A 25,691-nucleotide genomic window follows, 5' to 3' on the forward strand; every position below is an offset into this window, starting at 1 on the left:
CAATCTAGAGAGAAACGTAACCAAACAAATTTCTGGGACCTATGGGACAGCAAAAAAATCAAAAGACGGAGAGTAGAGGCAGGGTAGGACGGGATATCCAATGATTACACGAAATGGAATAAAACAAATTCTGGGCAGATCACCACGGTGAAATCAGAAGTGACTCGCCCAGTGAGTTTGGAGATCTTAAGACAAAATCTCACCTCTAGATAAGAAGGCGTTCCCTTCTTCCGGACGAAGTGAGAAAAGAAAAATCCCCAGCTGGCAAAGTTCCAATAAGAGAGATTTGTCTACCTACATCTCACCTGTTGCACAAATGAGGAAAAAAAGCTGCTTTTTGCTGGGTCACTGACTGTCCACTCCCACGTAAAAAAAAGTAAGACATCTCTCTGAACACTTGAGATATAAATATGTGTACACTCACCATTTTCTATAGCTCAGAGACCTATAGATTTGTGGTTCGCGATGATGTTGCAAAAATCTAGTACAATCAATCACTGCAACGTGCAATAGACATAATACTTCTTTTGGGATGATTCTATATTTTACAGAAATACTTAACCTAGCATGAAAGCGCCATAAAGTTGCAATACCAATAATACCAACAAAAAGTCCTTCGGTATGAATTCATTTTGTTGGTCCTCACTCCTCATTATTTAAAAACAAAAAAAGAAGTGTCTGCTTTCCACATGTGACCCTCCACAATAACCCCTCAAAAGCAGTGCAATTCAATTGTAAATTCTGATTGTTCGAGCAATTTCAGAATCTGAGAGCTCTGTGAGGAAGGGCTGGCGTTCACTGGCTCCTTTGTCCCACCCTTAGTAATGTATCTGCCTCTAAATGGTTAGAGGTATCTGACCTCTCACCTGCTCTCAGGAGGGGCTCCCCCGATGGCCTCCCACAGCCCCATCAATCGTTGAACTTTCCATGACCTGGCAGGTGCAGCTGATCCAAAACAAATGAAGTGTAAGCACAACCTGGACAGAGAACTTTTGTCTCAGGAGTCTGCTTTCAGCGAGAATAGGCAAAGCCAGTCTGTCTGCCAACAGGCCGACACTACTGATCATGGACTTCGCAGCACCTGCAGCCCAGGCATCCCTCCTCTGCTAACAGCATTTGAGAGTTTCAACTTAACTTTACCAGCACACCACCGGTCCTTTGATTTTAACTCCATATGAATATTGTAAGCCCTTTTTTGGTGGAAGTACACATTTAAACAATAAGTCAAATGCTGGAATCAAGGGAGCCATGTGAGTGGACCAGAGACCCTCCAGTGGGGCTTTTTAAAGGTCTGTTTCTAGTGATTACAGCCAGACCTAAAAATAGTCCTCTTACGTATGCAGAGAAGGAAACAACCCACTCAGTCAGAACACTGTAGGCCTGATTCAGAAAGGTAAAATTACACTTTTGCACATGTTTACTATGGTTTGATAATCACAAAGGGACTTAGAGTAGCATCTGCAATTGCGGAGTGTCCGAACATAAAAAGATAGGACAGTCCTATTCTACTACTCGTCTATCCCTTTGTAAATACCAAGCCATCGTAAACTTCCACAAAAAAGTATGTACGTTTACCTTTGTGATTCAGGCCCTGTGAGAACAAAATAATGGTAGGGAGGACAAACACAAAAATATGGAGGAATTACAATGGAAGAAGAGCAGATAATGCAGCTAGGACACTCATCCAATCATGAGAAAGGGTCTGACCCAAAGCTCACTCTGCGGATGCTATGCAGGCGAAACTTTTGGCCTGCCTATAAAGTTGTCTGTAGCCAAGACCCAAAAATGGCCATTAACAATGCTGTAGTTAACAGTAAATGTGTGTTTCTTTAGAAAAATATGTGGATATATAAAGTGCCTGTTGAGAGACCTATAGTGTGAGTGAAATGTTATGCCTCAACCAAGTCTAAGAGATTGTATTTTACAACCAAAAAAGATCACTATGTTTTGGATAGTAAGGCACTTTATTTAATCTTTAGCACTTTATAGTAAACCCTGCCCAGTATAACATGTTTAAACCTTACGTTTTAAATTTATCTTCTTTCGTATTATATGGAATTTTAGAAATGTATCTTATTACATTCTTTTTCTTCCTTATATGTATCTTAGTTAGGCTGCTGTAATAATTATATGCTCTACTATCTGTTGCCTTCTCTTTTTGAAGTTACACGTGAAATTAAATATAATACTTCTTGGAAAAATCTACAAGCACTGTATCTTGTTATATCTATTTCTCTTTGCTATAATATATTCATATGAATTCTGATACCTGATTGTAATGCTACGGATCTGCTCAATAAAAATTATATATATATAAAAAAATAATAAGATCACTAAAAAGGCAGTTTTGCTTTTTGGTTCGAATTTATACAGTCCACTGGGTGCTGTAGAAGTTCAAGTCCCATACCACTAAATATTCACAACAGTACAGAAGGAAGCCTTTGGACAAAATAAAGTAAAACAAAATAAAATAACATATAAAGCCAAAAGCAACGATGTAGATAGAGCATATAATTGAGATGCCACAATAAGTAGAACCTTGCATATGCTACTGACTTCATACAGGATGTCTCTCAACGGTGACTGGGATAAACATGTGACATGAGACACCACTGCAGATACATCAAGATAAATCATTCCTACTTGCCAAATCAAATAGAGTAATTCACATGGCTTAACTGGGCACCTAGTACTGCACATGATTAAAATAGAGCTGAAAATGTATATATGGTACAAGCTAGAATGGTTTAATATTGCTGAAAAGGGATTTACACTCTTTTGGAATTGCAGCAGAAGGATGTTTGCTAAGTAATGGTACAACTATCAACCACCTTTATCAAGTGTTGGCATCACTTCATAAAAGGTATTTAATTAAGTGTTTGGGTCACCAGTACTTCCTTCACGCCCATACAGTGTGCTTATGAAATAACAAGAATACTCAATGTTCTTTTTGAAAAATGATTGCAGTGAAAATCTGGCACTTCGCATGGACAATGGAGTGGGTGGTTTGGATTGCCCTAGGTTAGCAATTAAATATATTTTACAAAAATGTCACCTTTTCACAATAGCCGCCCATGTGCCGGGCACGTTGCCTTTAATGTGTTAGTAAAAAGAGAACAAAAATAACTTTCACTAGCTGCATTCTGACATCCAACATTTCATCTTGAAGCAGCAAAGCTACAAAAACTCTCTCTGGCTCCTTTTTGTCATTCTTTATCTCTTAAATTATAATTAAAGTGCTAGTATGTTGCCAATACAAGAATGGCACCAAATCTAAAATTAGAACAGTCTCCCTACAGTTTTTTTATCCTTTCAAACATCCCCTTGCAAATCGTGACTGGCAGTTGCCGTTTAAGCTGGTTAAGCCCTCTCAATGTAGAAACGTGAACACTACACTACCTTTAACAAATCGATATCTACCGCTATCTAACCCACAGGGCCTTGATGCAAATGGCTGACTAGTGATGGTAGCAGGGACAACACTGGCTAAGAAGTCGCCACCCAAGGCTCTTATCGAGCCAACTGTAGCTGCTCCCATATTCCATCTCCTGCTGGTTAATCCTCCAAATTCCATCCCTACTCCAACCATCCCTGACGATGTTCCAACGAAGGCATTGTCCTGGAATATAGCTGGCCTTAGGTCAAAGAAGGGCGATATTTCTTGGGTACACTTTCTTGCCACACACCATATCATTGCTTTACAAGAAACGTGGGAGCAGAATGATTGTTTCTATCTGGATGGCTTTACTTCATTCTGCAAACACGCAATCCCATCGAACATGGGTAGAGCGAGGGGGAGTGTTCTTCTTTTAATGTTTAGTCTTAAATTTTCCTACCGAGCCAAATTGAATGACTCTTGTTCACCCCACGTGTTAGCAGTGGAACTGTCAGGAAAGAATCTCCACTCTTTGCTAGTGGCAAACTTTTACAGTTCCTTCTCCAGAACTCATGAGAAATCTTCTGGCCTTGTAGGATTTTCCGGAAAGTTATGTGGAAGGAAGACAAGCCTATTATGACACGCTAATCTTAGGGGTTTTTAACACCCACAAATGCTGCCTTAATTACTTCTTAATGTTGGAGGAGGAAGATGGCTTGCATGTCTCAAACCACTTTGAACACACACTATCAGGCATCTTTTTAGAAGGCTTCCTCTCAGACCATAATCTGCACCGTTTACAGCAATCAGATATGTCTGCCCTGGTTCCTACCTATGCAGGCAACGGTAGCTCGCAGGCAGGTCGCTCCCCACGCTGCTGCACGGCCAGATTGGCATTGTCTTCTGCACCGCTGCTGAATTGCTTGTTGTTATTGTGATTTCTGTCGTTTTTTTGCTCACTGCATAAAATCCTTTTTTCTCCCTCCTGCCTAATCTCCTTGTTTTTCCCCCTGCCATTTTGTCTGTGCCCTGTTTTTGTTTGCCTTTCACGCCGCTGCTTCCCTGCGGCCCCGCCTCCGTGATCGCCCACTCGCCACCCCGCTCCTGCCTCCCAGCTTCTCCCACCTCCCCTCATATGGAGGCCGCGCAGCGGGCGCGCCTAAGGCAAGCCCGTCAGCGCCTGTCTGTGACTGGACCGCGCCCAGCGCCAGAACCCCTGGTCCCCGCGAACGCCAACACACCCGTAACCGCTACGACTCCAGACCTGCTGTCTAGCGCCCCGAAGCGCAACCAAGGACCCACCTGCCAGAACTGCAGCTTCACCAGCATCCGGCCCGCCAACCCACCTACCAAAGAACCCAACTACCTCAGATGCATCCTTCTCAACACCCGCTCTGCCCGCAAACATGCCGTTGAACTCTGGAACCTACTCGACTCAACCTCCCCAGACGTCGCCTTCCTGACGGAGACCTGGCTGAACCCCTCCTCAGCACCCGACATCGCCACAGCCATCCCAGAATGCTACAAGATCACCCGCAAGGACCGCACCAACGGAGTAGGAGGAGGGATCGCCATCATCCACAAGAACACTCTCAAAGTCTCGACAAACACCGACGACACCCTCAGCACCACCGAACACCTGCACTTCCAGATCCACACCGACCCCAACACCACCCTCAGGGGAACCCTTGTCTACAGACCCCCCGGACACCGACCACAGTTCAGCGACTCCATCGCCGACTTCGTCAGTACCCACGCCCTCGCCTCCACGGACTACATCCTCCTCGGGGACCTGAACTTCCACCTCGAGAACAACAATGACTTCAACTCTTCCACCCTGATCGACAACCTGGCCAACCTCAGACTCAGACAACTCATCAAAAAACCCAACCACTCCGCCAGCCACACGCTTGACCCCATCTTCTCCGCAAGCTCCCACGTCTTCTTCAACCACACCGCCGAACTCCACTGGGCTGACCACCGTTGCATCCACTTCACCTTCCGGAAACCCACCACGCACAACCGCACCCAACAGATGCCTCGCCGCTGCTGGAGCAAAGTCACAGAAGACCAGCTAACCACCACCCTCGCCCGGAGCCCACCCGCAGACACGACCGACCCCGAAGCCGCCGCCCGTAACCTCAGACAGTGGATTGACGACTGCGCCAACACCCTTGCCCCATTCAAGAAACCCTCCATCAGCCACACCAGAAAGAAAGCCAGTTGGTTCACGGAAGACCTCCAGGCCTCCAAGCAAACCTGCCAAAAGCTACAGAAGAACTGGATCCGTGAAAGAACACCGGAAAGCTACGCAGCCCACAAGAACGCCACCCGCAGACACCACCACCTCATCAGATCCGCCAAAAGCCTTCAAAGACCGCATAGACAACAACGCACACAACAGCAAAGAGCTCTTCAACATCGTGAAGGAATTCTCCAACCCCAGCTCCAACACCAATGACATCCCACCTTCGCAAAACCTGTGCGATTTGCTGGCCACCTTCTTCCACCGTAACATTGCAGACATCCACGACAGCTTCAACACTGCGACCACCCCGGCAACCACTGAGACCTCCGCCCCACGACCACCACCCGGACCAACCACCTGCTATCCTGGACCAACATCAGCGACGACGACACCATCAAGAGCATGAATACCGTCCTCTCCGGATCCCCGTCAGACCCATGCCCACACCACATCTTCAGCAAAGCCAGCACCACCATCGCACCCTATCTCCGGAAAACCATCAACATCTCCTTCGAGACAGCAACCTTCCCGGAGAGCTGGAAGCAAGCCGAGATCAATGCCTTACTCAAGAAACCCAAAGCGGATCCCAAGGACCTCAAGAACTTCCGACCCATCACCCTGCTCCCGTTCCCGGCAAAGGTCATCGAGAAGGCCGTCAACAAACAACTGACCAGCTTCCTCGAGGAGAACAGCCTCCTGGACCCATCCCAGTCCGGGTTCCGCAGCAACCACAGCACCGAAACTGCCCTCATGGCCGCCACCGACGACATCAGGACAACGGAGAAACCGCGGCCCTCATCCTCTTGGACCTGTCAGCCGCCTTCGACACGGTCTGCCATTGCACACCACGCACACGCCTCCATGACGCCGGGATCCAAGAGAAGGCCCTGGACTGGACCACCTCCTTCCTCTCCGGCAGAACACAGAGCGTCCGCCTCCCCCCCTTCCACTCCAAAGCCACCGAGATCATCTGTGGCATACCCCAGGGCTCATCCCTCAGCCCAACGCTGTTCAACATCTACATAGCACCGCTCGCCCGCGTCGCCCAACTGCACGACCTCAACATCATCTCCTACGCCGATGACACCCAGCTGATCCTCTCCCTCCTCAAGGACCACCACACCCCCAAAAGCAACCTCCACGAAGGAATGAAGGCCGTCGCCGACTGGATGAGAAACAGCTGACTGAAGCTGAACTCGGACAAAACGGAGGTCCTCATCCTCAGATCCACCCTCTCGGCCTGGGACAGCTCCTGGTGACTGACCGCACTAGGAACAGCTCCAATGCCCACTGACCATGCACACAACCTAGGGGTCATCCTCAACTCCACCCTCTCCATGACGAAGCAGGTCAACGCCGTCTCCTCCTCCTGCTTCAACACCCTCTGCATGCTCCGTAGGATCTACAAGTAGATCCCCACCAAAACGAGAAGGACGGTCACCCAGGACCTCGTCAGCAGCAGACTGGACTACGGAAATGCCCTCTACGCAGGAGCCTCGGCCAAACTCCTGAAACGGCTCCAACGCATCCAGAACGCCTCCGCACGCCTGATCCTTGACATCCCCTGCTGCAGTCACATCACACCCCACCTGAGAGACCTGCACTGGCTCCCCGTCAACAAAAGGATAACCTTCAAGCTCCTCACCCACGCACACAAAGCACTCCACACTGGACCAGCGTACCTTAACAGCTGACTCAGCTTCTACACCCCACCCGCCAGCTCTGCTCCGCAGACCACACCCTCGCCACGGTCCCCCACACCTGAAGAGTGACCGCCAGCGACAGATTATTCTCCCACCTCGCCAGCCAAGACATGGAACACCCTCCCCATCCGCCTACGGCAGACCCAAGACCTACTGACCTTCAGAAGACTCCTCAAGACCTGGCTTTTTGAACAGTAGCAGCATTCCTCACACCTTAGTGCCTCGAGACCCTCACGGGTAAGTAGTGCGCTTTACAAATGCTTTGATTGATTGATTTATCTCAAGCACAATTGACCACATTTTTCTATCTCCTCTACTCATACTGGCTTTACTTGGAACTGCCTTAATGACCACAATACTCTAATATTGGTTCTCCTCCTCTCGGCTGCCCTTAAAGGGGGGGTTGCGAGTCAAATCTCTAATAGAAATATCAGCACTAAAGACCAAGCATGAAGATTGAAGTGGGAAAGGATTACCCCAGAGAGTTTTTTAGATCACTTGTATACCACCTGCGCTCCAGAGTTTCAAGTATGTATGGAGCCGGCACCACATGATAGAGCTATTCTAGATGCCTTTGATACAATCACTAAACAGGTTGCCTCTAATTTATCTATTAAAACCAGAGCGAGATGCACAAAACTTAATCGGTGGTTTGACTACACTTGTTCGGCGGCCCACAAGGAGCTAATGCAGGCCATTAAGCAAAAACCGAGGGACTCAACACTAACTAGGAGCTGTAGGAAGGTGTATAAATCTGCAGTTCAGGAGAGGCAAAAACATATAAGGGAGCAGGCCAGGGAGGAGCTCAGTCAAGCTAGTATCTTGGCTGATAGCTCTAGATTTTGGTCTGTGGTCAACAGTCCTCTCTTATCTGATAAGTTAAATTCTAACAGAGATTGCACAATACCGGCTGAGAAATAGGTCCCAAACTTTGGCAATATTTATAGTGATACCAACTTAGCAGAAGCCGTGGGACAAACAGTTCCAGGACTAGCAAGGTCATCCCTCCATTTTAGAGCAGATGAAGTTTACAAAGCTATCACTTCAACATCCGGTGGAAAGGCCCCTGGCCCTGATGGAGTTCAAGCGAACCTTTATAAGGGTGACCCCAAAGTCTGGGCCAAGATTTTAACAACAGTGCATGCTCCTGTGGTTTCCCCTTGTTATGGGCAAAGGCGGTCATTATCCCCATTTTTAAAAAGGGGGACCGGGATGTCCCGGCATGTTATGACTGATTTCGCTCTTAGATTCAACAGCAAATATCATGGGGAAAGTAGTACTGGATCGCCTAACAGCCTGGCTTGATCACGCTAACATCATTTCCGATCTCCAATATGGATTCAGGCAGGGAAAAGGGACACTATATCGATGCCTTAATCTCCATTTGGTGATCAGGAAGTACACTGTTGCCAAGGGGGGGTGTTACACTTGGCCTTCATGGATCTAACATCAGCTTTTGACCTTGTCCATAGGTTTAAGCTGTGGTTGATCCTGCGTGACATAGGGCTCGATGCAGAACTGATCCCTTTCCTGCACACTGCTCACCTAAACACCACGGCTGCGGTACGGTTTAACGAAGACGGCAGCCTGACAGATTTCTGGGCAGTAGGAAGGGGGGTCCAGCAGGGGTGCATTCTGGCTCCCCTGCTGTTTACGCTTTATATTAAAAACTGTACGCTGATGATGCGGTTTTATTGTCCAGAACCGCAAGGGGTTTACAACAACTTTTACATTGTTTTATAGATGTTATGGATTCATTAAGAAGTCATATGCTATGACCATAGGTTCCCGAAAGGCAGCCAAGGCCAAATTTTACTTTTTAATCTACATGAAGAATTGGGGGTGGATTACATCTCGGATCAGATTGTGGTCACCTTGGATACTTTTTTGTTTTAGTCCCTCCTTAACTTAACTTAACTAAAACAAAAATGTATCCGTCTAGAAGACTGAAAAAAACAAGAGGCGTCCAAATGGTGGGACGGAGTAGGGTGCCCCGTGGACTTCGATCCCAATTGTTTCCTACCTACGATGACTTGGAACCTGATCTCATAGATCAATGGGAGAAAGAACTTATCAGTAATTCGAACAATTTAATGAATATTCTTATAGAAAATTCAAATAGGAAGGTGGACAAATTAGCTGGTGAGATTGATGCATTAGAAAAAGAGATAGCTGATCTAACACTGGATTAGGCTACTAAGAAAAACTATGAAATTTTAGAAGGGATCCTCAATAAAAGGATGACATCAAGTGACGCAAAGCACGTAAACTCAAGAGAGATGAGGCAGACTATCTAGGTGGGAGAGTCTTTACGTTTGCGAAGCGTTTTGATTATCTGAATAAACAGGACATTACAGCAGGCACCAGTAGAGCATCATCTTTCAGTGAGAAAAGTGCAACATCAACTAGTAATGTGTCCAGTAGTGGAGATGAGGATCCTGGAGAAGGTACCTCCAATCAATCTAGTGTTTTTTTAAGGGAAGTTTGGAGAATAAGGATGGGCAACAAAGAACAAAATATGAGGAGCGGTAAAACATGGAGGGGGTGCAGTGGTGGACAATACACCAGGAGAAACATGAGGGATGCAGACCAGATCGTGGAAGAAACAGAAATAGATGAAAGGTCAGGGTTAGAAATGAAAGTGGTTAATCTATCAGACAAGGTACTTACAAGTGAAATGATTTTGGTGCTTAGCAAAGGTATGAGTTTCTGCCCTGTCAAAATATATGATGTTGTTGATACAAAAATAGATCTGTATAGATTCATTAGACAACTGAAATTAAAATAATATTTTGCAAACAGAATTATTTAATTCCAGAGACGTGTGTGATAGACCATCTTCAGATTGTACGATTGCGGATATTAAGAACACTGCCATGCTGCTATCGATCACAGAGAATGAGGAGGATCCTGTAATGATTTACAAATTATTACAGGATTTTGAGCTGAATTATGACTCAAACGAGGACAGTGGGCTTAAGGTTAAGTCACAGTGGACTCCTCAATTACCAAGTGGCAATAATATTGATCTATTCTATAAAGCTGTACTTACAGACATCGACAAATGGTATGAAACCAAGAATAAAGACAAGAGATATTATTTTAAGTATAATTTGACCCCTCAAGAGAGAGCAGCCCTATATGAGCTGGCACAAGATAAGAGTGTAATTATTCGGGAAGCCGACAAAGGTGGATGTATGGTTGTCATGAATAGGGTTGATTATGGCAATGAAATATTTGAGCAACTCAAGGATGATAAGTGTTACATCAAGCTTAATAGCAATCCAACATATGATATTACTTGCACCTTCAATGGTCATCTAAAAGGTTGGCGAGATCAAGATCTTATGAATGAAGACGAATATAGGTTTTTAATGATTGATCAACCAAGGTTTCCCCGTTTTTATGACCTTACCGAAGGTGCATAAAAAGCTCTGGTTTCCCCCAGGTAAACCTGTTATCTCGGGGAATGGGGGGCCTACAGATAAGCTTTCTCAATATGTTGATGTTTACTTACAACCACATATTTCTAACCTACCATCATATATACGTGATACCAAGCATCTCTTGAATATGCTATGTGATGTAAGATGGGAACTTGGTATGACCTTGGTTTCATTTGATGTGGTATCACTTTATACCAATATAGAACATGAGAAAGGTTTAGATGCACTTGAGTACTTCTTGGATAAGCGTCAAGTGGAGTATTTGGCTCACTTAGAAATGTTGATCGAGATGTCACGTTTAATACTCAAAAATAACATGTTTCTCTTCAATGGAGAGTGGTATGGACAGCTGTGCGCTACCGCGATGGGATCCAGATTCGCGCCGTCTTTCCCCAACCTGTTTATGGGCTGGTTCGAGGCGGTGCACATCTGGGGACCTCGCGGCCATGAGCTGTCCAACGACATACATTATTGGGGTCGATTTATCGATGACTGCATAATGATCTGGACAGGCTCCTCTTCTAAACTTGATCTATTTTTTGAATTTCTTAACAGTAATGATCATAATATGAAATTTAAGATGACTCAGAGCAAAACAGAACTAGTGTTCCTGGATGTTGAACTTTACATTTCGGGGGATCAAAGTCATAGCCGTATGAATCGCAAACCCACGTCATGCAATTCTTTGTGCCATGCAGATAGTGCTCACCCTAGAAGCCAAATTAATTCCATTCCGTATGGTGAGATGTTACGGGCCCGCAGAAATTGCAGCCAGGAACATTCGTTTGATTGGAACTTGAAAGATATCAGGGGATGTTTCCTCAAACGAGTTTATAGCAAGGATGTGGTAAATCAGGCTGAGATTAGGACACGTAAACTGAAACGGCGTGATACTTTAAAAGATAGAGCAAACAAAAGTGTTGGGAATAAAAAGAGTACTGTAAGACTTATTACCAACTAACATCCTCACCCCAACAAGTTGTATAACATACTAAAAAGACATTGGCCCCTGTTGAAAATGGATAGAGAGCTGCAGAGTCCTATAAGGGATTTCCCTAGCATCACATATAAGAAAGGCAACTCTATACGTAGTATTATTAGTCCAAGCTATCCATTTGTACCGCAACCTGAGACATGGCTGCAAAAGATGACCATTGGTTCATACAAATGCAGTCACTGCAGTATGTGCAAGCTGGCCGTAGATGCAATTCAGGACTTTTGTTACAATGGTTCTCCTGTGTTCAAAGTTAAGACTCACATTGATTGCATGACTAAGTATGTAGTTTACGTACTGATTTGTAATTGCAAAAAAATGTATGTTGCCAGTACTATTCAATCTATGCGAGAGAGAATTTTGGAACATTTCAGGGCTGTCAAACAACGAGATGTAAGATACCCGACAGCGCAGCATATGAGCGAATGCACTGCTCAGGGCAGGCACCTGCAATTTAAATTTCATGGAATACTGATGATAACAAGTAACTCTAGGGGTGGTAACAGAGAGTTAAGACTTAGACAAACTGAGGCACGTTGGATAATGACTCTGAAGGCAGTGGAGCAGGGTCTCAATATAGATCATGAGATGCAATATTTCTTGGGTGTATGAATGGTTAAACACTGTGGTGATATCAGTATTTAAACAATGCTGCTGATCACCTGAATCGGATAGACTGAAATGCATAAGAGATAAATCTGAGAAATGTTGTAGAATAATGATGATTTGTTGGGAAGTCTGTACAGCATTCGCCGATATACGCACTGACAATAGCCTGATGTTAATATTCGATTGATGTCAGTGTGTGGATAGTGATGCTGGACATTAGAATTTGGACCATGCTATTATACATGAGATGAATTTGTGAAATGATGCGTAATAGAAATGTTCTATCATGGAGTTTGTTCTATAATCACGATTGCTATATTGGCTCTGTTGAGCTCTGAGTATATAATAATTTGTAAATATTGATCTTATTGAGTTCGAGTGTTGAGATTACTCAACGGACTCTATAATGATTTTTGGGTTGTTCAGTGAGGATGGGTTCACCCTTCACTATACATGCTGAGCTTGTGAACACTGTCTTTTCACCATAAATTTTGTTTGATTTGATGTTAAGGTAAAAATAACTAGATCGATTTCATGCAATCAGTCAATATATTTTTTATAGTAGGGAACACTGCCGAGTTAAAAAAATTGGCATATATATAAAATGTGGTATATTGTAAAAGATTGGGCGTTATTTTTAATATCAAGAAACAGGTTGTATTTACCCTGAACAGTGCGTGTCAAGGTGAGGGATAAAGTTTTGTTGATACTAGTAACATTGAGATATGGATGATGTACATACGCATGAGGTTATCGCTAGAACTCCGTTATGATATTGAAGTTGATGGCGGCCATCTTGTGTAAGATATTGTGGGTTTTGTTTACAGGGGATCGATGACAATATCGATATTATTCAATATACATTTGTGGTAATAGGGACTGTGAATTTTACTAGTAGAGTACAAATATGAAGAATAGTGTGTATAAGAACAAATAATGGTGTAACAACACCCGTGATCGAGTTGGGTATAAATATGAGAGTTTCAAGATGGCGCCCAAGCGAAACGGTGTTCGACGAGTGAAGAGTACTCTCTGCCACTCAAAGTAAGTACTGATGCTGCTTTTATGTGCTGATGGGGGTAGATATGATGTTTGGATCGTGTGTAAGACTGAACGTGAGATTGGAATACCACAATATTAATAATGCAATTGTATGTTTCAGACATTATTTAGCGCAACTTAAATTTTGGGTTCAGATGTGGTGTTTCGTGTTCCCTTTGAAACACAATGACTACACGTAATCGTGTCTTCATAATAATAGTAGATACACTGCTTTGTACTCAATGTTAAACACAGTGTTTACTTATAGCTAAGTTTCTGCCAAATATAGAGATTTAATTGTGAAATATCGATATAATTGGGTACACAATAATTGCCTTGTGGAGGAATACAACTGCTAGTGGTACTTTTGGTGTGGTGTTACAACAGATGAGAGTTACTCGGACAAGCCTGGAAAGTGTATTTTTTCGTAACTGGCAGGCGTAGGAGTACACTTAGTGATATGGCAGATATTATAATACAATAAGCTGAAGCTCGAGAAGCCAGCTATTTATATGGGACATTGTATAGGACTTGTGGCTGTAAGATAGATTCCTTATATACTTCTCTCCCCCACAGGTCTGAGAAATCATATTGTGATCACTGTATATTCTTGATGAAGGATGTTGGAAGGCTAGCGACTACATTTGAATTTTTCCACAAATATTGCATTATTTGAATAGAGATACATTGTTAAGGTGAGCTTTCTTGAACAATCCAAAACTTATATACTTGAGAGTTTTAGGTAATATGCTGTTGAGCACGGGCTAGTTGGTGGATGATGTATTGGGTGTCATTATACAGTGTATATTTAAGCACTTTTTTTTATAAATGTGACTATAACACATACATATTATATGTATTTTAAATTATAATGTTGGTTCCTTTGTACAAAGAGGCAAAGAATGTACATATTGTAACTTATTCCCTCTTTATAAAGTCACGCATACTTCAGTAGCAATTACTGTAACCACTTTTGGTGGAGTTGTCTCTATCCATGAATCACCATATGAACGCCGAGCACATGGGTGTTATGGTGTAGGGGATTCAAGGTAATAGTTCTAATGTAATTAAGACATATGTTGTTGATTTATTTATAGGCCTGAGGAGGTCAGAGATGCAGACACATCCTATCTGACGAAACACATGTTGGCTATATGTGTAACTGGAGAAGATAAGACGTGTAAATGAAGGATGAGTAGTGACCCATGATTGAAATATTGAAGGAATAAAACAACGGAGCTGGACAAAGACTGATTGGACTTTGATTTTCACACATGGAGTGTTGCTCAGGATAAATTGTTTATGTATTACTGCTTGATATGAAGATTTAAAAAGTGTATCCAGTCAACGTCTAAAATTCCAAAAAGGCACAGCATATGAATATAACATGCTTTTTTATCACAAAAGTAACTTTCACTATCCTTCTCTTATCCAACATTTTCTTATACGAAGCAGTGCTATGAAAAGGTATCTCTGGGTCCTTCCCGTCACTCTTTGACTCTTACATTTTAATAAAACTGTTTATTTTTCTTTATAGCAAAGGCTTTTAAAACAAACAACCTGACAAGGAATACAAGTGAAGCAAAACATTCCAACGTGCCTTATTTCTACTATTCTATAGTTGATCAGTCTTAAAAGTTCAAAAGAATGTATTACAGCTTGATATGATGATTAAAGAAGTGTCAACAAGAAAAAGTCTAAAATTCCAGAAAAGTCACAGCTGATGAATACAAATATTTTTTAATCACAAAGTGAAATAATACATTTGCAGTATCTTTTTACACCCTTTCAGGTCTAGAATAAGAAAACATGGAGGCTTAAGTAAGTCTTAAGTGAGATCTAAAGACTAAAGACTCTTGAGGCGTGAGCCGGGAGTCAGTGCAGCGCATTTTTACTGCTGAGCGCGTATGTAAGGCAGATGTACTTTGTTCTATTTTGCATTTTAAGCTGTTTTAATCGCGACTGAAAACTACTGAAAACCACTCTCCTTACCTGGTTGCTTTCTCCTGCTGTGTATTGGGGGGGCATTGCAGGGGTGTCTCGCTTGTGTGATAGCGCCGGGAGTGAAGGGGGAAGCTGGTTCGTGGGAGTTGGGAGGCGCGACCGCCATCTTGGGGGGAATCGCGGCTAGCGCTCTAGTGGCTCAAGGTTGAACGGTACTTATGGGGGCACTGACGCGACCGCGCAGGTCTAAAGACTAAAGACTCTTCAGCCGTGAGCCGGGAGTCAGTGCAGCGCATTTTTACTGCTGAGCGCGTATGTAAGGCAGATGTACTTTGTTCTATTTTGCATTTTAAGCTGTTTTAATCGCGACTGAAAACTACTGAAAACCACTCTCCTTACCTGGTTGCTTTCTCCTGCTGTGTATTGGGGGGGCATTGCAGGGGTGTCTCGCTTGTGTGATAGCACCGGGAGTGAAGGGGGAAGCTGGTTCGTGGGAGTTGGGAGGCGCGACCGCCATCTTGGGGGGAATCGCGGCTAGCGCTCTAGTGGCTCAAGGTTGAACGGTACTTATGGGGGCACTGACGCGACCGCGCAGGTCTAAAGACTAAAGACTCTTCAGCCGTGAGCCGGGAGTCAGTGCAGCGCATTTTTACTGCTGAGCGCGTATGTAAGGCAGATGTACTTTGTTTTATTTTGCATTTTAAGCTGTTTTAATCGCGACTGAAAACTACTGAAAACCACTCTCCTTACCTGGTTGCTTTCTCCTGCTGTGTATTGGGGGGGCATTGCAGGGGTGTCTCGCTTGTGTGATAGCACCGGGAGTGAAGGGGGAAGCTGGTTCGTGGGAGTTGGGAGGCGCGACCGCCATCTTGGGGGGAATCGCGGCTAGCGCTCTAGTGGCTCAAGGTTGAACGGTACTTATGGGGGCACTGACGCGACCGCGCCAGATGCCAGACCCCTTGCCCTTTCTCCTATTACACTCTGGAGCTACTCGCGTGCTGAGTTGGTAGGGATGCAATCCAAATGCCCTTCTTTACCGTGGCATCCACTAGATGGTCCTGTTAAATGCAATATCTGTTCGTTTCAACTCACCGGGGAGGCGTTGGAGCCCTGCCCTCCTGACCACACGGATTTCAGGTTCATGAGCCTGAACTGTCGATCCCTGGCTGGATCCCCTGATATCCTTTTTTTAACGGAAACATGGCTTACCCAAGATTCCTTTGCAGAATCTTGGTTGGCTCTCCCTTCTGGATTTGTTATGAAGAGTCTAAATAGACTGGGGAAACGGGGGGCGGGATTGCAATTATTATGAAAAACGTCTACTCTTGCAGTTTTATTAGGGAAAACGTGACGGACTGCGAAAGCGCCCTATTTAAAATTACGCTGAACCCCAACCTCACCATTTCAGGCTTTCTTAACTATCGTCCGCCTGGGCCATCTGGAGCTTTCAGGGAAGACCTAGTGAACAAAGCCATGTTGTTCGCTAGTCAAGCTGCGAATTTCAGCATTATAGGAGATTTGAATCTTCATTGCGAAAACATCTGGAAGACAGAGATTGCAGGCTTCCTGGCTGACCTAGAGGCTCTTCAATTGACCCAGTGGGTGCGTGAGCGCACGCATGCCGCTGGGCATTTACTAGATCCTTTATTTTCAAACCTTGCCTTGCTGAAGGTCTATCCTCCGGTCCCACAGTGTTGGACAGATCATTTTTTGGTAGTCTTCACACTGCGGTGGCGGGGTCAGCCGAGAGAGTATTGCTCGACCTCTGTTCTGAAACGACCGTGGCATAAGCTGGTTTGTCTGCTTATTGGTCTAGCCACAGGCCACAACTGCCACAGGATATAGAGGCTGCTGATTCGCGAGTCCACGATTGGGTGATATCAGGCCTGGATAGTTGTATCCCGGCTAAGCTGACCAGGAAAAATCGTGGGCAGTCTAAACCTTGGTTCAACGAATCTCAATCTAAAGCCAAAAAACACTGCAAACAGCTTGAGCGAGTGTGGAGGCGCACGTACGATGTAGCAGAGAAAACCAACTATCGGGCGGCCATCAGACACTACCATAAATTAACTCGGAGAGCAAGGGCTGAGTATGTCGGTAATAAAATCCTAGTTAGTTCTAATCCATCCAAGACAATCTTCTCCCTGCTCAAGAATATGAAGAATGGTGGTGTGTCCGGGATCTCTCCTATTTCATCTAATAGTCAGTGCAATGACCTGGCCAAGTATTTTGTCAACAAGGTTGGAAAGATATATCAAAGCCTTCCCCCGGTGGTTAGTTCTGGCAGTAAGATCGGGCCTGACGTCCCGGTCTCCCAAGAAACAAACAGCCTGCTATTGTTTCCTTTGCTATCTCTCACTGATCTGGAGATCCTTCGCAGGAAAATTGAATCAGGTTCACCAATTGACCCATTGACACCTAACCTTTTCTGTCAGTTTCTTCCTACGACCACGCCAGTATGCTTGGAACTGATTAATCTTTCCCTGGCCTCAGCTACAGTACCTGCATCATGGAAACATGCGAAAGTTACTCCCCTGCTAAAGAAATCATCTCTGGATCTGGGTGAGCCAGGCAATTATCGCCCTATCTCACAACTTCCTTTTTTGGCAAAAATGGTGGAATTGCACGTGCATACTACTCTTACTGAGTTTACTGAGCAGAATGCAATTCTTGACCCGTCACAGAATGGTTTTAGAGCTCGCCACGGCACAGAGTCTGCTCTGTTGGCTGTGACGGAGGAAATCCGAGGGATTCTGGCATGAAGGTGATTCTGCGGCCTTGGTTCTTTTAGATCTAAGTGCCGCTTTTGACACTGTTTCCCACAAAATTCTGTTGAAGCGTTTGCATGACATCGGAGTGAGGGATCGGGCTTTGGATTGGTGCCGAGCCTTTCTGACGGGAAGATCTTTCCAGATTTGGGTGCCACCATTTCATTCTCAGCAATGTGCTTTGCAACAGGGGGTGCCTCAGGGTTCCATCCTGAGCCCTCTTCTGTTTAACATTTATATGCAACCTCTCGCACAGGTGGCTAGGGGGAGAGGGTTGTCACTGGTGTCATATGCTGATGACACCCAATTGGTGATCGCTTTCTCTAAGAAAAACAACACCAGCCTAGGAAGGTTCAAGGAGGACCTGGTAGAGGTTGCAGGCTGGATGGCAACTAATCGCCTGCAGCTGAATGCCAGTAAATCCGAGGTGCTGTTATATGTGAAAGACCGAGACCTGTGGTCCAAGCAGTGCTGGCCAGACAGCCTTAAACCGGACCCTGTGCCTAAAGAGGCAGTCAAGAACCTGAAGGTCTGGGTCGACAGCGGGCTTACGTTTGATACACAAGCTAAAGGCGTGGCGGGGACATGTTTTGGCCTACTGCGCGGCCTGAAGCCTTTACTCTTTTTTCCCCCCCTCGGGTACGTCAGACCATTATCCAGGCGACAATTTTGTCCAGACTGGATTATGGCAACCCACTGTATCTTGGGGCCAATAAGTCTTGTGTTCAGCGCTTGCAGAGGATCCAGAATGCTGCAGCTCGCATTCTGGTGGCACTACCAAGATCTGTTTCTGTTTCTGTTTCCCATGTCTTGCCCAAGTTACATTGGTTGCCTGTTGAGAAACGAATCCAATTTAAAACTCTTTGTGTTTCGCATAAGATCCTTACTCAACAGGCTCCCTTGGTTCTGTCTAATTTGCTTCAGCTTTATGTGCCTCGGCGGTCTCTTAGATCGGCCAACCAGGCGTTAGCAAGTGTCTCCCGTGTTGTGAGAGCGAGAGCTGGGGGCCGCTCGTTCCGGTGCCTTGCGGCGCAACTCTGGAATCTGCTTCCTGTTTCGATCAGAGAGATCCAAAGTCATTTGGTTTTCTGAAAAGCTATTAAGACCTGGCTTTTCCCGCCTCTCGCATAACTGCCTTCACGTCAGCCACATTCATTGTCTTTGGTCGCGCTGGGACGCCCCTTCGCTGGGGCAGCTATGCGCTATACAAATACGACAAATAAATAAAATAAATAAATAAGTAAATCTTTAATGGATAATTAACAAAAACCTTGGCAATATAATACATAAGAAATTACCTCTACAAAAACGCATAAAAAGACTCATTTATATTCCATGAGATCAATTAGAACTCGTTTAAAATATTTGCATTATTATATCAATATTTAGTGCAAAATCTAAAACAAATGCAAACATTAATGGACAGTAAGAGTATTAAAGTGCAGGATGTCGGTTTATAAAAATTCTTTTTTGAAGCAAATACTAATTATTAGGTGTAAAGACCTAGTAGATGTAAGCACAGTCAAAGTGAAGCTAACATGCAATTTATCCCTCCGTTGGTGGTTTAGACAAGATTATTTGTTTGGCCGCGATTTCGATTGTTACTGGGTGCTCATGTGGCAGCTTCTCCTGCAGTTCCTGTCTCCCTGATGGCAGCAAGGTCCATACTCCTGTTCTTTTTTTCAAACCTCTGTAAGAATTTAATCATGGCACAGTTCAAGCTGATATCAGTGGGATCAAAACAGGCGAACACCGCTGCCCTACAAGACCTAAAGTCCTGGATTCTCCACTTCCAGCGTAGAAGAGCGCGTCAGTCCCCCATACCAGGATGTCACAGGCATGGGACATGGACAATGTTCTCCAATTCTTGCATGCATAGTCGATAGGCATCTTGCCCAAGCCTTTTCCACCTTGGGGGAAGTGCTTTAATAATGGGAAAGGACCTAGCTTGTAATTCAGGAAAAGCTCCTTGGCCCTGCTGCCTTAGGTTTCAACTAGGAAGCTCTGTGGCTTCAGTCTGGTATAGAATTGAAGTGTTATCCACCCATGGCTGCGTTTGGACAGTTCGTCTTTGTCCTCAAGCATCGATAGTAGCTGTGCACTGGATATGGCTTGTTTTTTGAGGCTTAGTATGATTCATGTGTCTTCTCAAAATTGCCATAACATGTAAAACACATGCTTTTTTATTGTTTAGGCTTGTTAGTGCTTATTGCCGAAAAGGTTATGAAAATAGCATGCCATATTACACAATCTGCAGATTTCCTTAATTAAGGGAGCATCTTAAATAAAGGAATGATAACATTTATAATTTTTCCAAGGATTTTCTACCCATGATTGGGCAAAAAAATCAGAACAAAGTCGTGGAAACATAAATAAAATATAGTCTGACTGTGCACTAAAACAATCAGACCCATGTTTTTGACTGGAAAGTCGCACCAAGACTACCGAAAGTTGTTGCGGATAGGGGCGGCTCCTCCATTTGAGCAGAGGAGCGTCGCCCCACAAACCCCAGAGCTGAAACATAAAATGGTAATACAATTGATTAATTACAGTTTAATTTTTCAGCAACCCATCCTGAACTTGGGGGCCCATTAGGATGGCGTGCGGACTTAAGTCCGCCCGTCACCCTAGCAATGCCGGGACCGGCCACCAGTGGTGGAGCATCAAACACTCACACCCAGTCAACAGAACGCTAGAAACCGGTCCTAGGAAGCTTGTTTCCGGTCCAGGGAAGGCATGGCTTGGCAGTTCGGGCTGGACTGTTCCCATGAGGCACAGGGTCAGACTGATTTGCATATGGCCATGTCTGAACTGGGGTGGCAGAGTGGGCTAAAGAACGGTGATGGATCAAACCCAGATCTGTTGACTGGGTGTGAGTGTTTGATTGGTTCTGATGCTCCGCCCATCACCACCCCCTTTTGTACCGCTTTGTTCGGCATAAGTTGGCAGGGTATGCTCAGACGTGAGTCCGTTGCTCACTTTGCCACTGGATTCAAGCAAGCCTGGCTGAAGACGGCTGAAATGCCAGAAACCGGTCCTAGGAAGCTTGTTTCTGGTCCAGGGAAGGCATGGCTTGGCAGTGCAGGCTGGACTGTTCCCATGAGGCACAGGGTCAGACTGATTTGCATATGGCCATGTCTGAACTGGGGTGGCAGAGTGGGCTAAAGAACGGTGATGGATCAAACCCAGATCTGTTGACTGGGTGTGAGTGTTTGATTGGTTCTGATGCTCCGACCATCACCACCCCCTTTTGTACTGCTTTGTTTGCCATATGTTGGCAGGGTATGCTCAGACGTGAGTCCCTTGCTCACTTTGCCACTGGATTCAAGCAAGCCTGGCTGAAGACGGCTGAAATGCCAGAAACCAGTCCTAGGAAGCTTGTTTCCGGTCCAGGGAAGGCATGGCTTGGCAGTTCGGGCTGGACTGTTCCCATGAGGCACAGGGTCAGACTGATTTGCATATGGCCATGTCTGAACTGGGGTGGCAGAGTGGGCTAAAGAACGGTGATGGATCAAACCCAGATCTGTTGACTGGGTGTGAGTGTTTGATTGGTTCTGATGCTCCGTCCATCACCACCCCCTTTTGATCCGTCAGAAAGGCAATGATTTGACACCATTCACTAGGTATATGGAAGGATGTCATTCTCTTAATGGGAAGGCAAATTTCGTGCTAAATCTCATTGCCCCTTCCATTTACATCAGCCATCAACTGAAGAGAAATATATAGTTAATGTGTGGGATATTTATAAAGAAAAACTGGTTACATTTGCGCAAGTAAATGGCAAATGGAAAATTACAGCTTACCTTATTTAGCCATTTCATCTACCCCAGCCATTCTCTTTTATCCCATATCACCTGCCAAACCTTTTTCTGGAGCAATTCACCTCGCAATAAAAGGACTTGTGTTAATGCTATCAATTGTTAACTTCTGTAAGCCCTACAGATGCACTAGAGATCTTTGGGGAACTGTAGTAGACCTGGTCGCGTTTAGGTCTATCTTGCCTGTTTTCGCTATTTGTTCATAGTCCAAGGCGACACTTTGGGACTCCCAACCTCAATACACAGCCAGAATTATGTTGATGCTATAATGGATACTATCAACATATGGTTCTAGATTTACACAAACATCTCATGGGCTAGTTGTAAAGCCTGAACCCCCATAAATCAAGGCATACCCTCAGGCTCTCCTTGACTTCTTTCATACCTTGCTTTTTAATCAAGTATTTAGTGACAGCTTTCTTACCACACACACCACAGTTTTCTTCAAAACCTTTGCCACTCAATTGCTACTGGCACAAATGTAAAATATGCAGTGCTTGAATTGTGAAAAAATTAGTGTCATCGCCCAAAGATCTGAACAGAAAGCTGCGGCGGATGCTATTAAATGTCTGTGCGCCAAATATGTAGGCTGTGTATCCGGTGACTCTCTGCCCCATTATCCCACCCTTGCAGATGCCTGCTCTCTCCCTTTGTTACAGGTTTGCTGTCTTTCTTTTCTTCCTTCCTTCCCATGTGTGTGTTTTCCACTCTCTTGCACTCCATAGTTGTCCGATTAGGAAAAATAAGTGCTGGTCCTCAAACATAAGCCCACCGGCAACCACTAGGTCACGTTAAGCACTGAGGGCCCGATTCACAAAGGTAAAGTGAGACAAAAGTCTCACTTTAAGACTTTCGGTATTCACAAAGAGCATTTACTACTCGTAAATGCACTTTGTGAATACTGAAAGTCGTAAAGTTCGACTTTCGGTATTCACAAAGGGTTTTTAGGAGTGGAAAATGACCTTTGTGAATACTGCAAGTCGTAAAGTTTGGCTTTCGGTATTCACAAAGGACTTTTAGGAGTAGTAAATTACCTTAGTGAAAACTGAAAGTCATAAAGTTAGACTTTCGTCCCCTTTGTGAATCGGGCCCTGAAAGTATAGGTTCACTGGGCTTGGCACTCAGAAGCACAGGAGTTGGGTTTCATTAATTCAATTATTTTCGAAATTGTGGGAGTCTTTGAATTTTGCTGGTTTAACTTAGATAAGAATACTTGGCCCGATTCACAAAGAGACGACAACTCGTACATTTACACGTGCCGTATCTCTCTGCTCTCATGCGGAATCTCTGCACTGTAGTGCTCAGTGTGGAGATTCCACCACACACCCCAAGTTCAGAGATTCCACCCCGAGTGTGGAGTCTCCGAACTTGTAACTATATGAGTTTTAAGTTCCTTTGTGAATCAGGCCTATTGTTTTTCAAGGTCAGTGTCTGTTTCCAAATGATGGTACTCTATATACTGTAATGTTATGGGCTTACATATCCTCCCAAACACTGTAGGTAGTTTATAAATACCTCTTGTAACCTATTAGGCTCTCCTGGCTTCTTCCTTTGATATAATTATTTGTGATAAAATTACATCTCCAGGTGGTCCTTAGAAGCACTAGAAATAAAGGAGGCGTTGAGTAGTTGTAATGTCATTAGTGGTTGACGTAATCTTTATTTCACTGTGTACACAATCTTTACACCACCTCTCTTTACATATTGCAAGCCTGACTGGTATATAATGATATCTGTTTGGTGTGGGGCCAGCTAACCATTATGTAGTTGAGAGTTCTGTCAATAAGATTCCCATAACTTCATTTACTGACTCAAGACACTTAGAGCATGACACACACCAAAATATGAATATGTTAATTTCTCTAAAATTTTGTGAAGTGCCTACCAGGCCAGCCATGTCACCAGAACAGTATGTATAATACTTGTTTTATTTAATTTGTATAATACATTAGGGCCTAGAATCATTAAGTGTTTAACAGGCTCCTGCACGGCGCTCCACAATTCCTTCCTAACGGAAAGTAAATGTCCGCAATAGATTGCTTCTCTTTGCGTGATGTGGGCGTCCACATAGAACATAGAACATTGGCAAATGTCCACTAAGGTCGTTCACAATAATTTATCCACTTTCTGTAGTGAATAGTCTTGTATAAGTGCACATCCTTTTATAGACTGTGTGCATTGGGTTGCAATAAATATTGGGGAGGGAATATTAGCACATTTATAAAATCAGAGACAGAGGTGTATGCATAGAATAGTTTCGATGTAAATACCCACATTTAATATAAATTCACTCAGAGTGACAGATTTTCTTAGGCTGCATTGGTGCCTAGGCTCACAGGGTGAGCAAAATGGCCCAAAGTTATGGGGGTCCGACACAAAAGCTATTTTGCACTGGAAACTTGCCAGAAATTGTGCTTTGCGCTGCATTGCTCAACTTTGCACTATGGCTTTAACGCAAAGCCTGATCTACTAAGATAGACGAGCAGGGCTTTGTGTAAGAAATAACACCTTCTTGAAGCAGGTGCTAACATAGAATTTTTTTTTATTTCTTCAAACACTTCACACATTACATGTGTGCTGCACTGTACAACACACATCAGATGGGTGGAATGATCTAAGATATTTTCAGTCCAAATCCTATGCTAGACACACACACACACACACGCACACACACTGCAACAAGGTGCCAAAATTGTGCATGATTCTAGGCAGTCTGTTTGTGTGCCAGCTTAGGGGCTGAGAGCAGCACCAGACAATTTTTAATAAATATGTCTCTGTGATTGTTTCTCTCTTGTGCCGTGCAGCAAGCTCAGTTGCTGTGCTTCTTTGCACAATCAAAATAATACATATGCCTCAAAGAGTTAAAAAGATAAATACATACATGGCTTCCAGCTAATTCATGCACTTAGGGCTCCCACCATTAGGACAACCAATAAGTCTGACTCTAAGTATAACACAACATAGGCATTTACCCAAACCTTACCAAAAAGTCACTTTTTTAATTTCAATACTTTTATAATTTTTCAAAGTTATACAGAAGATCATTTGCAAAATTAGACAGTAATACCACTCCAATAAACCTTAAGACCTAATATAAAATAAGATTATATGAAATAATGGTCAAAATAAGGGACATCGTAGGATATAGAAGAAAAGAAAGAAGAAGAAAGGTAAAGAAAATGTAGAAAGATAAAGAAAAAGAAAAAAATGAAGAGTGTAGTAAGCTCTGTAATTTATGATGAGACATTTGAATGTTAGTTCAAAACATTCTATTACATTTATGCCAAACTCATCCCCAAAAAGAGAAAGTATCATTACATTCAAATAACATATGACATAGGGTACAGTTAAAAGATTTACATAGCCAATACATTCAAATGTTTGTGCCCATAAACGTACACAAAGTAGTCTGTCAAACAATAGGTCTTTCAAAAACGAAAACAATGTCTGAGTAACTTTAACAGACCTAGATGTTTTAACTAACTTAGTCAATGTGTGATTCATGTGTGGTCCAAAAGCTGAGTATCCCAAGTTACATGTAGATCTTGTTCCATGCTAATCCAGATTGAGATTTAGGTCTTAAAGGTATGATTGCAAATAAGTTTATATATTTGGGCAGCTTGGGAATATACTCACTCTACAAAAGGTTAGATAGCTCAGTGTGGATTGAAGTGTCTTGGGGAAGTAAATAATCTTTAAGATAGGAGGTAGGAATAGAAAATTTAGATTGAAGGACATTAAATG

The sequence above is a fragment of the Triturus cristatus genome, chromosome 1_2, assembly GCF_964204655.1.
Source record: "Triturus cristatus chromosome 1_2, aTriCri1.1, whole genome shotgun sequence".
Taxonomy (NCBI): Eukaryota; Metazoa; Chordata; class Amphibia; order Caudata; family Salamandridae; genus Triturus; species Triturus cristatus.